Raw genomic sequence first — 13214 nt, forward strand, 5'->3', positions numbered from 1 at the left:
TCTTGGTACTAAACATGTCCTGCTGTTACATAGTGCAAGCTTGGTCATCAGGCTGATGAGCACCTCTCCTCTACGACGTCATTCTGCCAATCAACACAGGAACAGTTCATCGACCCAGCAAAGCCATGGTCCAACAGTTCAAGTGGCAAGAACAATGTCCTCAAAAAGCAATGTTATCTGTTTAAAACAAAGTTTGATTTTGTCATGTCTTCTCTCAACAGAACTAAACCAGCATGGTTTGCAGAAGGATCTCTGCGGAACATGAAAAAGAGGATAGCTGTTCCAGTGGACAACTTTTCAGGCAGGCTGAAGGAGAGAGTAGTATGGAAGCAAGTGTACCTTTGTAGCGGCACTTGCAAATACAGATATTTGTGCTACTGTTACTTACCTGCCTCTGTCAATGCAATACAGCTAAACCTGTGGTATTTCTTCATAATATATCACATTACTTTGAGACATAAGCCAGTCTTAATATGGTCTGGGAGAAGTAGCTTATTATATGTCAAAATGAAGACACCTATTTTCATCAACTCCTAATTTTCTTCACATTTTTAAGCTTAGTCATACACTTCTCCTGTAATTGATTGACAGCCATTTCTTTGACATCTTTATATGAAAGAAAATCCCACCTAAAATCTAGGGTATTGACCAGCAAATGACAGTTAGATATAAGCCACACAATTTTGCATTTCAGAGGTTTCTGAATTTTTCCTATTAAACAGTTGCATTTCATAACTTTGGCACAGATTTCTAAATAGCACCTGGTACTTGAAAAATCTTCTGGGTATAGCAGGTTTCCGCTCCTTAAAAGTTCAATCATCTCATTTAACAATGATAAATACATTTGGCAGTTTGCCTGTTCTCTTAATATCAGTACTGTAATTCTTGCCATTTGCTTATCCGAAACATAAGTCGGGGTGAACGCTCGTGGGAGTGTTGTACAGTTGAACTACAAGAAGATAATGAGACGAAAACAGAGACTTAATAGGACACTGCTGACTCAGGAACATCTACATCTAAAACAGAGGTCAGGTAACATGTTTCGCTTCAACACTCCTTCATCTGCCAGCATGTAGCTAAATCTAAGCTTGAGGAATTTTTCTGCCTTAATATAGTTGTTTTTGCAATCTTTTCCATTAATTTAAGCCAAGGTCCCAATTCACTGAAACAGAAACTGATCAATAAGAATACAGTGGTGGGCACAGAAGTATGTACGGAGCTCACAGTAATACAGGAGCATTAGCCAGTCCCAGTTCAGCAATTCCACATTTGGTAACCCATACCAGCCTCTGCTGACAAGGTCGATGAGTCTTTAATACTTCTTCACTACTTTCCGCTCCCAGTAGCTGAATGGTCAGCATGACGGATTGTCAATCCTCTGGGCCCGGGTTCAGTTCCCAGCTGGGACGGGGAATTTTCTCCACCCAAGGACTGGGTGTTGTGCTGTCCTCATCATCATCCTATCATCCTCATTGACTGCAGGTCACTGAAGTGGCATCAAATTGAAAGACAGGCACCCGGGGACCGGCCTGCCCGATGGGGGGTCCTAGCCATACGATTAAATAAACAAAAAAATAAACTACTTTAGTGCTTTTGGTAACTCTGAGTCTGAGATTTCTTCAGTAAGTGAGCATGTACAAAACTGTTAACCATTCTATGAAATTAGAGGCCGGCCTGAGATCTGTAGTTGAGGTTCCGCACAGAAAAGTCAGTCTTCATGTCTTCTCATTCAACACCATCAATTTTTTACATTCTTATTTTTACAATATACAATGTTCAGTAAATTAGTGTATTACACAATAAACAACCCACTCGTGGACTTTAATAAAGCATATGTCTGTATCCATGTCTGCTTCCTTCAATGTTAAAAATCTTAAGAAATTTTGGGCTCCCTATAAAATTAATCAAATTGATAGAACTCACCTTAACCAACACTGTACCAAAGTCAAGTTCAGGGGGGAACTCTCTGAGCCATTCATCATAAAAACAGGTTTAAGACAAGGAGATTGTTTGGCACCCCTGCTGTTCAACTGTGCTTTAGAATACATAATGAGGGAATGGTACAAGATTAACCCAAAGAACATCCAAACTGGAAGAACCAAAGACAACAAAAGTTTAAATTGTCTAGGATTTGCTGATGACCTTGCTCTCTTGTCCAACAGTATTCAGGAAACCAAAAAATTTATCTCACTACAGGAAATAGCACAGAAAATTGGTCTTGGAATATCCTTTGAAAAAACAGTCATCATGTTAACTGACCCACCAATCATAAACAAAATTGCCTTAGGAAACCAAGAAATGAAAATTGTAGATAAATTTAAATATCTGAGAGAAATCATAACATATAACCTCAATGAAAAGCCAGCATGGCATAACAGAATAAACAAATTTATTAGAGCACAATATATCACCAAGAACATCTACAACAAAAAGAGCCTGTCAGTAGCAACAAAATTAAAACACTACAAAACAGTCACTCAACCAGAAATAATGTACGCAAGTGAAACCATCTTCAAAACAACTAACACTGCACAAATAGAAAAAATACTCAAAACAGAGAGAAGAATCATCAGAATGTGCATCAACAAATTGTACCAGAAAGATGGACACTGGAGAGTAGCTACAAATGAAACAGTCTGCAAGGAAATAGAACCGGTAATGAGAACAATCAGGAAGAAAAGCATTTCACTTTTCGGACATCTAATCAGAACACCAGAGAAAAGGATCATCACGAGATTTATAGAAAAATTGTGGAATAGTAAGTGCAACATTAAATGGATTACAGAAATCAAGGAAGGTATGGATGAGCTACAGGTTACATTGGAAGATCTAAGAAATAAAACTGACAAAATCAGGAAACTCACAGACAAACAAACCAGATTGAAAACAAGAATCAACAAACAGACAATAGGAAGGGTGATTTCCGATGAAGAAGGAAGGATGAGATCCGAAAGAATTAAGAAGTACTGGGCCGACAGGAAACTGAAAAATTCTTTGTATAAATTTGGCTAGAGTGGACCAATGAAGGCCATAAAATGTAAATAAATAAATAAAAACAACCCACTACATGTTTTAATAAATCAGTCTTTTGAACAAGTTTGTTTTCCTGATTTCGTGAAATGTCCAGGAATAAAGTAATTCTTCAAGAAGGGGTCTGTGGAAGATAGGGTTATTTATTACTCAAACACTTTTCCTCCTGTCTGATCACAGGTGTTTGAGAAAGTAATTGCAAGTAACATACAATATTTTATTGGAAAACACGAGATTAGTTTGAACAAACGAAACTGATTTCCAGAGCAGAAACAGTACTGTAGATGTCTTTTTATGACTTCTTTCTCAAGATCAGCAACTCACTAGTAAAGTGGAAGGTATCTTCTGAGACCTTGAAAAGGCTTTCAACTCAGGAAATCATAACTTGCTAATACAAAGGTTTAGGGGGCAGTGTGCTACAGTTCTTATATTGTACCTACATGACACAAGACAAAGAGTAATTACCTCCTCAAAAGCAGCAAATTATCCTTCAAAATTAAGAAAAGTGACCATAATGTACCTCAAGGCTCTATTCCATCCTACTCTCTTCTGGTTCTTTGTTAATGTCAACTCTCCATCAGTTCCATTTGCAGATGAAGCATTTGTTTTAATCAAAATTGTGAAGCAGAAATAATCTGACTGCATCATTAATATTTTCTGTAACATGGTAACAGTTAAACAGATTGTCTCTGAACATCTCAAAAATGCATATGGTACTTATAGCTCAGGGTGCAACTATTAACTATTGAAATCACAAAATTAAAATAAGTCATAAAAAAGGGTACAGCAGAAGTGGAACTAGTCACATTACTGGGTCTAAATCTGGATAAAAATTTATACTGGAATATGCAAAGGGAGTACATATCAACTAAATATGTTAGCTTTGCATTTGCAATGCAATTACCCAGTGCCACTGACATTGTCACAAAGACAATTGAAAAATAGACTTATTTTTAATCAGTGCTGGTATGGCATTGTATTTTTGGGAAATGCTGGTAATATATCATATATATTTAAGTTCCAGAGAACATATCATCAGAAATACATGTGCTGCATGTCTAAGAGAATCCTGTTGCTCATTTACTCGCAAACCTGGTAGTTTTAACAGTCCCTTGCCCCCCCCCCCCCCCCCCGCCCCCCCCCCCACAACAACTACAAAACAATAATCTTTTAATGTAACAAACCAGAATTATTAATGAAAAATCATTTTGATTATTCATATAATACAATAAACAAAGATAAATTTATACTTCCTACCCAAGGATTAAAATTATATAACAAGACTCTCCAGTACTTGATACTGAAAACTTTCAATAGAATAAAAGGCAAGAATATTCTGAACATGCATCAAGTCTAGTGAAAAAGAAACTGTGTCACTCAGTGCAAGAGTTTATGAAAGATGAATTGATAATTTAGGCTCAATGTCACTGATCATTAGCCTTATTATGCAACTATAGTTGTACATACTCATAAAAAATTTTAAAAATTCTGCATTCACAGTGCAGCAGTTCAGTTTGCATGCTTCAAGTATAACACAGAGGATGCAAGGCAAAGGGAAACCATGTGACGAATACCACTCCATAGCACTAGCTATTATCTTACATAAGGCTTAAGGAATTAAATAACTATTTTTTGACATTTTTCCTGTATCCTGATCATATGATTAATAAGTGTATGTTATGTGATGTATAAATCACTAATCATTGTAACGTGAAAGAACATGCAGCTATGCTGACATTTTCTGCATTCCAAACTATCGCTTTCCTAAATTAAAAACAAAACGCAACTTAAAAATTAGGATTTGAGCATTGTCCAGGAGAATTCGGGGTGAGCAGGGTGTCCAGCTGCCATGACTTAATTTTCTAATGATTTCCATAAACAACACAGGCAAATGCTAGGTGGTTCTCCAACAAGACCATGCATGATTATGCCTAATTTTCTCCACATTCTTGTCCATTCCATGCAGAAAATTAAAACCTGAAACTTCCTTTGTTCCGTCTTTATATAATAGTTGGGTAACCTTCTGCATGATTCTGCTAGTTATACAACAATATGAATGACTGCATTCACAGTGCAGCAGTTCAGTTTGCATGCTTCAAGTATAACACAGAGGATGCAAGGCAAAGGGAAACCATGTGACGAATACTACAAAGATAGCAATAGCTTTTACATAGGATGATGAATGAAGAGGAAAGTGCATGCACACAAGCATATGCTTACATATGTGTGCGTGCACACATACGAAACCGGGTGCCCCTTTGCGCGAAGTTTTAAAAGACTGTGAACATTCTTTGAAGCTGGGAAGCAACCGTCTAATAATAGGAGGTGCTAATGATGTTTATAGGAACGAGGGCAAACTCGCCACAAGAGCTCTAAGAAGTACATTACAGAAAATTACAGATGTCAGCTTCTTCATTGCCAGTATCCCCCAAAGACATGATCTTATAGAAGAATCCTGTGTCAACAAAGAAATCACAGTTACTAAGAGGAAATTTGAGAAAATCTGCCGAAGCCTCCCAAATGCCACATATGTGGACGTACCATCCGCAGAGAAAAGTCATTTTACAAGGCATGGGCTTCACAGAAATAAACTCGGAAAATCATTCATCAGTCGAGAAATCCTTAATGCAGTGAAGGCAGTTAAGGACAAGAATAGCACGACCACACCACTTCCACCACCAAACACAGCAACTGAAAATTTCCAACAAGAAAATGAAACTGAATCACTGACAACAGGTCCAGCACTAGAATCTCCACTTTCTTCAAAAACAGTTGAGATAAATGATTCAACTAGGACAGAAGTTTCCAAAGCAACTTCAGCAGATGCTGCTACATACTACGCAACTGCATCATTAACAAGAAAAAAACGCCTGATGTGCCAACAGCCAATGACCTTTCATCAGTATTGGCCGCTCCTCAGTCTTCAACAGTGAAAGACTTTTCACCAGCTTCTCCATCATCAGCAGTAACAGAAGCAAACAGAAGAAGCACAAGAACCAGGAAACTTACAACTCTGCAGGATTTTTGGTACCTGGCCTCAGTTACAAGACTAACATAAGGCAGATACCTTCAGATACACCAACTTCCAAGTCAAACTGGCAACAGACTCACCTCCACTGTCATCAACAGAAGAATAACCATGCCACCGGCTCATCTAAAGGATTGTTTAGCATCAGGTTTAAAAGGAAAGGCGCCACCAAGATAAGTGAAAACAAATGCCTAACAGTGTTTCACCAAAACATTCAAGCCATAAAGAACAAAGCACAACAGCTAGAAGTAGAATTGGAAAAATTTGATAGCCAAATTTTGTGTATCACTGAACACTGGTGCAAAGGGAAGCAAACTGAACACATTGCATTAGCCTCATTTGACCTTGCATGTTACTATAGCAGAAACTCAATGAATGGTGGAGGTTCAAGTATCTATGTAAAAAAAGGTATGTCATTTAAAGTAAGATATGATCTTTTAGATCTAGGTGAGGACAAACATTTCGAACTTTCCGCTGTTGAAATAATAGGACCTGGCCTAGCAAAAAAATTAGTCATATTTTGTGTGTACCGCTCTCCCAGTGGAGACATTGATATATTCTTCTCAAAACTGAATCAAAGCTTAGACAAGGTTTCTGGACCAAAAGCAAATGTAATTATCTGTGGTGACTTAAACATTAATATGATGAAGCCTGATAAGGCTAGCAACATATATGTGAATATTCTAAGCTGTTATGGAATATCCTCCCTTGTTAATTGTCCAACTAGAATAACGAAAGAATCCTCCTCATCTATAGATCATGTAGCTACAGATATTGATAGTAAAAAATGTCATATTGTTGTCCAAAACCTGGGCCTAGCAGACCACCTCTGCCAGATCTTAAAAACTAACATTCATGTAGAAACTCCTCCTTAACTTTGTACATACAAAAGAATGTTTTCCAAATCAGCCCTGCATCAGTTTAAATCCCAGCTAGAATATGAAGATTGGAGGGAAGTCTATGCAGAAACCAACGCAAATCAGAAATTTATCAAGTTCATGTCAATTTTCAAACTCAGATTTGAAGAGATGTTTCCCAAAACTCTTTATCAAATTAAAACTACAAAGAAAAATCAGTGGGTGACTACAGGTAGCAAAAAATCCTCAGAAACTCTTAGATATCTCAACTCCATAAAAAATAATCAATCTAACCCAGAAGTTCTGCAATCCTACAAAAAGTACAGGAAAATTTACAGAAAGGTGTTGCTAGCCGCAAAAAAACTTTCAAACAACAAAATTTTTACTTGAAGCTGAAAACAAGAGCAAAGCAGCCTGGAACATCGTCAAACAGGAAACATCTAACTCTGCTAAAAAGGACCTCAATTCACATATTAAAAACAAAGATGTACCAGAAGGTAACCCTAAAAAATTAGCTGATTTTGTAAACTCATATTTCAGTAGTATTGCAAAAAAATTACAGCAGAAATTTCCAGATACGTATGATTTACCTACTCAGAACCAGCCAACAAACTCAATGGTGCTCTTGCCAACTACAGAAAGGGAAGTGGCACTAGTAGTACACCAAATAAAAAATAAAACTTCAGTAGGACTTGATGAAATCCCAGTCTGCGTAATTAAAGATTGTATAGACTCCATAAAGGGCCCATTAACAGACATAATTAATGAATCTTTCGAATTTGGATACTTTCCGGAGTACCTAAACAAGTAAAAGTTATACCTATCCTTAAAAACGGAGATGTGGAAAATGTAGATAACTACAGGCCGATCTCTATACTGTCTATCATTTCTAAAATAATAGAAATACTAGTCGAAAAGAGACTGCTAAATTACCTGAATAAATACAATCTTCTTTCCAATGACCAATTTGGTTTTAGGCCCGGAAAAGGCACACAATATGCTACAGCACAGTTCACTAAAGTAATTTTAGAAGCACTGGACAAAGGTAAAAATGTAAGTGGTATCTTTTTAGACTTGTCCAAGGCCTTTGATACAGTTGATCACAAAGTCTTACTTCATAAATTAGGGCAAATAGGAATAAGAGGTGTGACAAAGAAGTGGTTCAAATCATACTTGGAAAACAGAGTTCAACGAGTTGAGATATCACAAGTTTCAAACAATTCCCTTATAAAACACCTGTCTGACCCAGAAAATATGAATATAGGCGTCCCACAGGGAAGTGTGCTAGGGCCAATATTGTTTCTTATATACATTAACGACTTCCCACAAAGTATCAGACATGGCGAAAAAATACTTTTTGCTGATGACAGCAACATAGTAATAACAGGTGAAAATCCAACACAACTGTCAGAAAGAGCAAACGAGGCTCTCAATGATGTCCACAACTGGTCATTAAAAAATAAAGTAACCCTAAATGTAAAGAAAACTAACTATATTAACTTCCAATTGAACAAAAAACACAATGCCACTAGAATATAAGTTAATAATAATGAATTAGAATGTGTAACAAGTACCAAATTCTTAGGTATGAATGTAGACAGCCAACTGAAATGGACAAACCATGTCAACATTTTGGCAAAGAAATTATCCACAGCATGCTATGAAATTATCCACAGCATGCTATGCTCTTAGAATCCTTGCACCGGTATGCAATAATACCTGTCTTAAAATAACATATTACGGATATCTACACTCAGTCCTCAGCTATAGGATCATGTTTTGGGGAACAAGTGCCAGTAACATACAAACTATGTTCAAAGTACAAAAAAGAGCCATAAGGATAATAACAAATAGCAACAACAGGACCCACTGTCTAGAATTATTTAGAAAGCTAGGAATTCTAACTGCTTCTTGTGAGTATATCTTTCAGAACATAATGTTCATTAAGAAAAATCTCAACATGTACAACACAAACAGCCTAATACATGACCATGAAACAAGAGCTTGTCACCACCTCCATCTAGATAGAAATAACAAGGCAAAGACGCAAAAAAGTATATTTTATAATGGGATAAAACTGTATAACAAATTACCACAAGAAATTAAAGAAATAAATAAGCCCCTCACTTTCAGACAAAAGCTTAAAACCTTTTTAGTAAGTAAAAGTTGTTATAGTGTAAAAGAATATTTAACATAGATGTAGATTATTAGCAACATATGACATTATCGCCAAAATATTATGTAATTATAAATATGCGTATGACTAGTTATAAAAACTACACAAAATATGAGAAACCTGTTTAATTGTAAATGTATGTGTGCTCATGTGTTGTAATCTGACGACATCCATACAATATTTATTGTTCCACGGATGAATAAATAAATACGCATGCCCCCCCCTCCCCCGCCCATACACACACACACACACACACACACACACACACACACGCACAAAACAGAGTAGAAGGGGATTGCAGCAGGACTAAAGAAGAATGCTAAGAAAATACTGTGGATGGTGGCTAGAAACCACAATATTGATAAAAATATGGAAGTTGCGTTAAATGGACAGCAAGCAGAGTCTGTCATGGCATGAAAATTTTTCTTCCTTTTACAGAGTATATATTAAGTTGATTACATGTAACGAATTAGAAACTATGTACAGAGTGGGGTTAAAACACAAATGTTTGTATTTCATGGATAGTGTATTACCATTTGTGCTATCCATGTATACCTTAAGGGTCAATTCAAAGATTCAACCGTCCACTATAGTGTAATAAGACAGCCTCTGCAGTGTTTGCAAAGGCATGCTTTCTGTCAGTCCATCACGCACACTTGAATAGTGCAACAAATTGCACACTCCTTGCAGATGGGAGAAACCATGTCCGTTAAAGCAGTCTTACAGCCACATATAACCAAAACTCTCATGTTTAATCTCTTGGGAAAACACTATACTTTTAACGTAAAATAGTATGAAGAGCTTTCTAACAGCAGCCTATTTAATTCCTTAAGACAGTCCACACTTTTTTTTAATTGTAACCCAGCACTGTGAGTGACTACTTCTGGATATAGGGCTATGTGTCATCAAGAAATTGGTTCTTCTCTGCAGCAACGAGTGGCTACACAATCCAACACTGAACATACTGCACTCACAGAAAGCCTTTTGCAGTCTTGGTATGTCATCTCAGTAGTTTTTAACACCAACAGATTCAAAAAATTTAAATACTTGAGCAATAATTGATTGGTGTGTATGTCTATCATAAATTAACCCCCACTGGCATATGACCTCTCTTCAGCAAAGGAAATCGTAAAGTTTTAAAGGAGAGAGTAAGAGGATGAGTGTCCACAGAATGTAAACAGCATGTGAAACTCTTAATAGGGGTGGGTTACTAAGTTATTGTGACAAGTTCTAAATTCGAATTAATGATCTGAAGAGCTGAAGGGACGTTGTCTGTTCCTAGGTGCTATTTTTATTTCTTTGTGTTTAAGGGTTTGTTAAAACACTGACAGCTCAGTTATATACATATTGGGGAAATTCATCACAACTGGTTTTGTTAAAGAACCAGCCTTGGCAAATGCTTGAACATCTTCAGATGAAATGGTGATAAAGATCTGCAACAGTTCTTGGTATTTGTAGATCATTTATAAAATGGAGTGGAAACAATTCTGCAAAACGAATTCATTCTGGAACATGTAACAATCTGCTGCTTGCCTTCCTCGAAAATGCGTTCGAAATGTTACAGATGTTTAAAGATACCGCTATACGATCGGTTAACAACACAGCAAATAAATGAAAGTGAAAACTTTTAAATGATTTTTTTTTAAGATTGCAGTTATTTCACTAGACAATACTGTAAATTGTTGCGACGTAATGTGTGGCTGTCTGAAGACAATTAAGAGGGTGCTTCCATACCCAAAAGCTTTTAACAGCAGTTTCAGGCTCGTATGTGGCATTCCGATAATATATTTCTGGCAAACACGCCATTAAGAATTTGTTGTTACGTTTGGGATGAAAACTCTGCTCAGATAATCAAGTTGCAATAACAAGAGTGATCTAACTCCTATATAGGTATACTGCTTGCGCACTTCCGCAATTGTTGTCCCATGGACTAGTGATCTCGGCGTTCTTGTTAAGAGCTGACATGTAAATAATACATTACTATATAAAACGTCTAACCTTTGGATGAAGTACTGCGAAAGGAGGCAGATAAACATTCAAAATTTTTTCGCCGCACGCACTACCTCCGCACTTCCACGCAACTAAATACTCGTTAACAGGAGCGTGACTTTCCAATTCTCCGTATGGCCCGATGACAAACAAGTTCTTAAATTGCTTCTGCTGTATCTCATTAACAACTCGTGTTGACAGGAGAGCTAATCTAATGCAGACGACGACGAATTAGTCACTCTGTGATTATATACATTTAATTGATAATTTCGTATTGAGATTGTGATAAACAATGTCGTCAATATGTGACTTATGTTCCGAAGTCCATGCTGATGTTAAAGGGCAGATCGTCGACTTGATCAGCTCGTTAAGTGTCCATTACAATAATTACTATTGAACGATGCCTGTTTCGTCGCAGTTTCGCGACACTTCTTTTTTTTTAAATTCGACAGATACGGTACCCTGTCTTAACTGCTTGTTATCTCCCTATGAAGCATCCACGAAACCAACAGGTCGGCAAATTAACAATTCGGTAACACATTCCTCTTTCGTAGTTATTTTTAATTCCATGTTACGCACGCAAGTGCTTCTGCGTTTTCTGCAATTTCCAGCACATAACAGCTGGTGGTGACTTAGTACTATCGAAAATTGAAAATATTCACCCAACCAGTAAAACGCGACCACACACACAGATCGATAATATCGACGAATCGAACTGGTCAACCATGGGTAAATCTCTTCGTTTATTTCAAGAGCAGTTCACAGTTCACGCACTATGACTTATCTGCGCAAAAATTCTGAGAAGGCAAATCATAGGGTTTACACGGAAATTTTCGCAAGTTGGAGCAAATGCACTCTAATTTATGGGCGCAGTTTACATCTATGCAGACAAATCGTCGCGTATGGTCAGGAAATTGCCGCTAAACTGGTGAGCGAAATGTTTTTTAAGCCTGGTTTCCACACACTCACATGTCCATGCCCCCCATCACCGCTTGCGTAAAGCCGGGTGTACACTGAATTTGAAACATGTTTTGCAACAATGTTTGCAACGTTGTTTGCGGCCACTAACTGGTTGTCGATGATTGCAACGTGTTGCGAACCCAAAACGGTCTTCCATGGCTGTGTCGGAACAGATAAAAGGAAACACTGTTTCTGAACTGCTAGAACTAAATGCAGCTATACTGCGATAATGTTCATTTATGTTCTGTCTTCTTTATGTAGTGTTGTGTGATCCGTTTATTCTTCATCAACGTCACTATAAGTTCTTCAGTTAAAAGTTACATAACTCCCGTACAAATAATGTCACACCTCGCCATTTTGGAAAACACATACAAAGAAAATAGGCTCTCTAAGGTAGGACATTTGAGGTGGGCCCGCTGACAAGGTTCCCACGGTGCCCCTCACGCTGTGACATCATTCAGCAGACAGCCGGCTGCGTGCGAATGGCGTGTGCACAATCAAGACGCAACTCGAGGTGCAGTCTGCGAGCTCTACGCTATGAAAACAGAGATGGGCGAAAGAGGCAGTTGGTGTCTTGGAATCTGTATCGCAAAAGAAGAGGAAATTAGCCCAAGTAACAAATGCAGTGCCCATCTGTGAACCCAGTGATTTAAGACTTAAGGTTGAAGAAATCAAAAGACTGAATGAAAAAACAGAAGTTTTTATTAGAGTCGACTCAGGTGAATAAGTAATAGTGAGGAAAATACATTTAGTGCCAGTAACTATATTTGCATTTCCAGGTAAAATACATTGAACACAACAACCAAGGAACATTTAATTACATATGTAAAACTGCGAGCGTACAATAGCACCAGAGAGGTCTATTATATTCCACATGATGCACTTTGCTGCCATTTCATACGAAATATATTATTCACACAATTCCAACACCCCCCTTTGAACATATATTTTGTGGCTTGCCTTCACAAGATAAACCAAATAGTCCTACAATCTTTTCAAACTTCTCTATGTCTAACACGTCTTCTGTGTGCAGGTATTACACGGCGATGTTCTGTCGCTCTATGTGGTCCTGAATAAAATGGTGCCTTATATCAATATGTTTTGTTCTAGCACTAGTGACATCATTTTTAGCTAGGTTAATGGCTCCTTTATTGTCACAGAAGATCGTTATGGA

At 37.4% G+C, this 13214-nt stretch overlaps 1 protein-coding gene across 3 annotated transcripts in view; it reads right to left on the reverse strand.

Annotated features, from left to right (window-relative positions):
* LOC126466399 (adipocyte plasma membrane-associated protein Hemomucin-like) overlaps positions 1 to 11683 on the reverse strand; it is a 115284-nt gene extending 103601 nt beyond the window's left edge. The window contains exon 1 of one of the 3 annotated variants that reach the window (XM_050096383.1): positions 11660 to 11683. The gene's annotated coding sequence lies outside the window, so the exon portion shown is untranslated. The other 2 variants (XM_050096384.1, XM_050096382.1) reach the window with 2 other exon arrangements.
* Positions 11684 to 13214: the final 1531 nt, after the last annotated feature.

Source organism: Schistocerca serialis, chromosome 1, assembly GCF_023864345.2.
Source record: "Schistocerca serialis cubense isolate TAMUIC-IGC-003099 chromosome 1, iqSchSeri2.2, whole genome shotgun sequence".
NCBI classification, from domain to species: Eukaryota; Metazoa; Arthropoda; class Insecta; order Orthoptera; family Acrididae; genus Schistocerca; species Schistocerca serialis.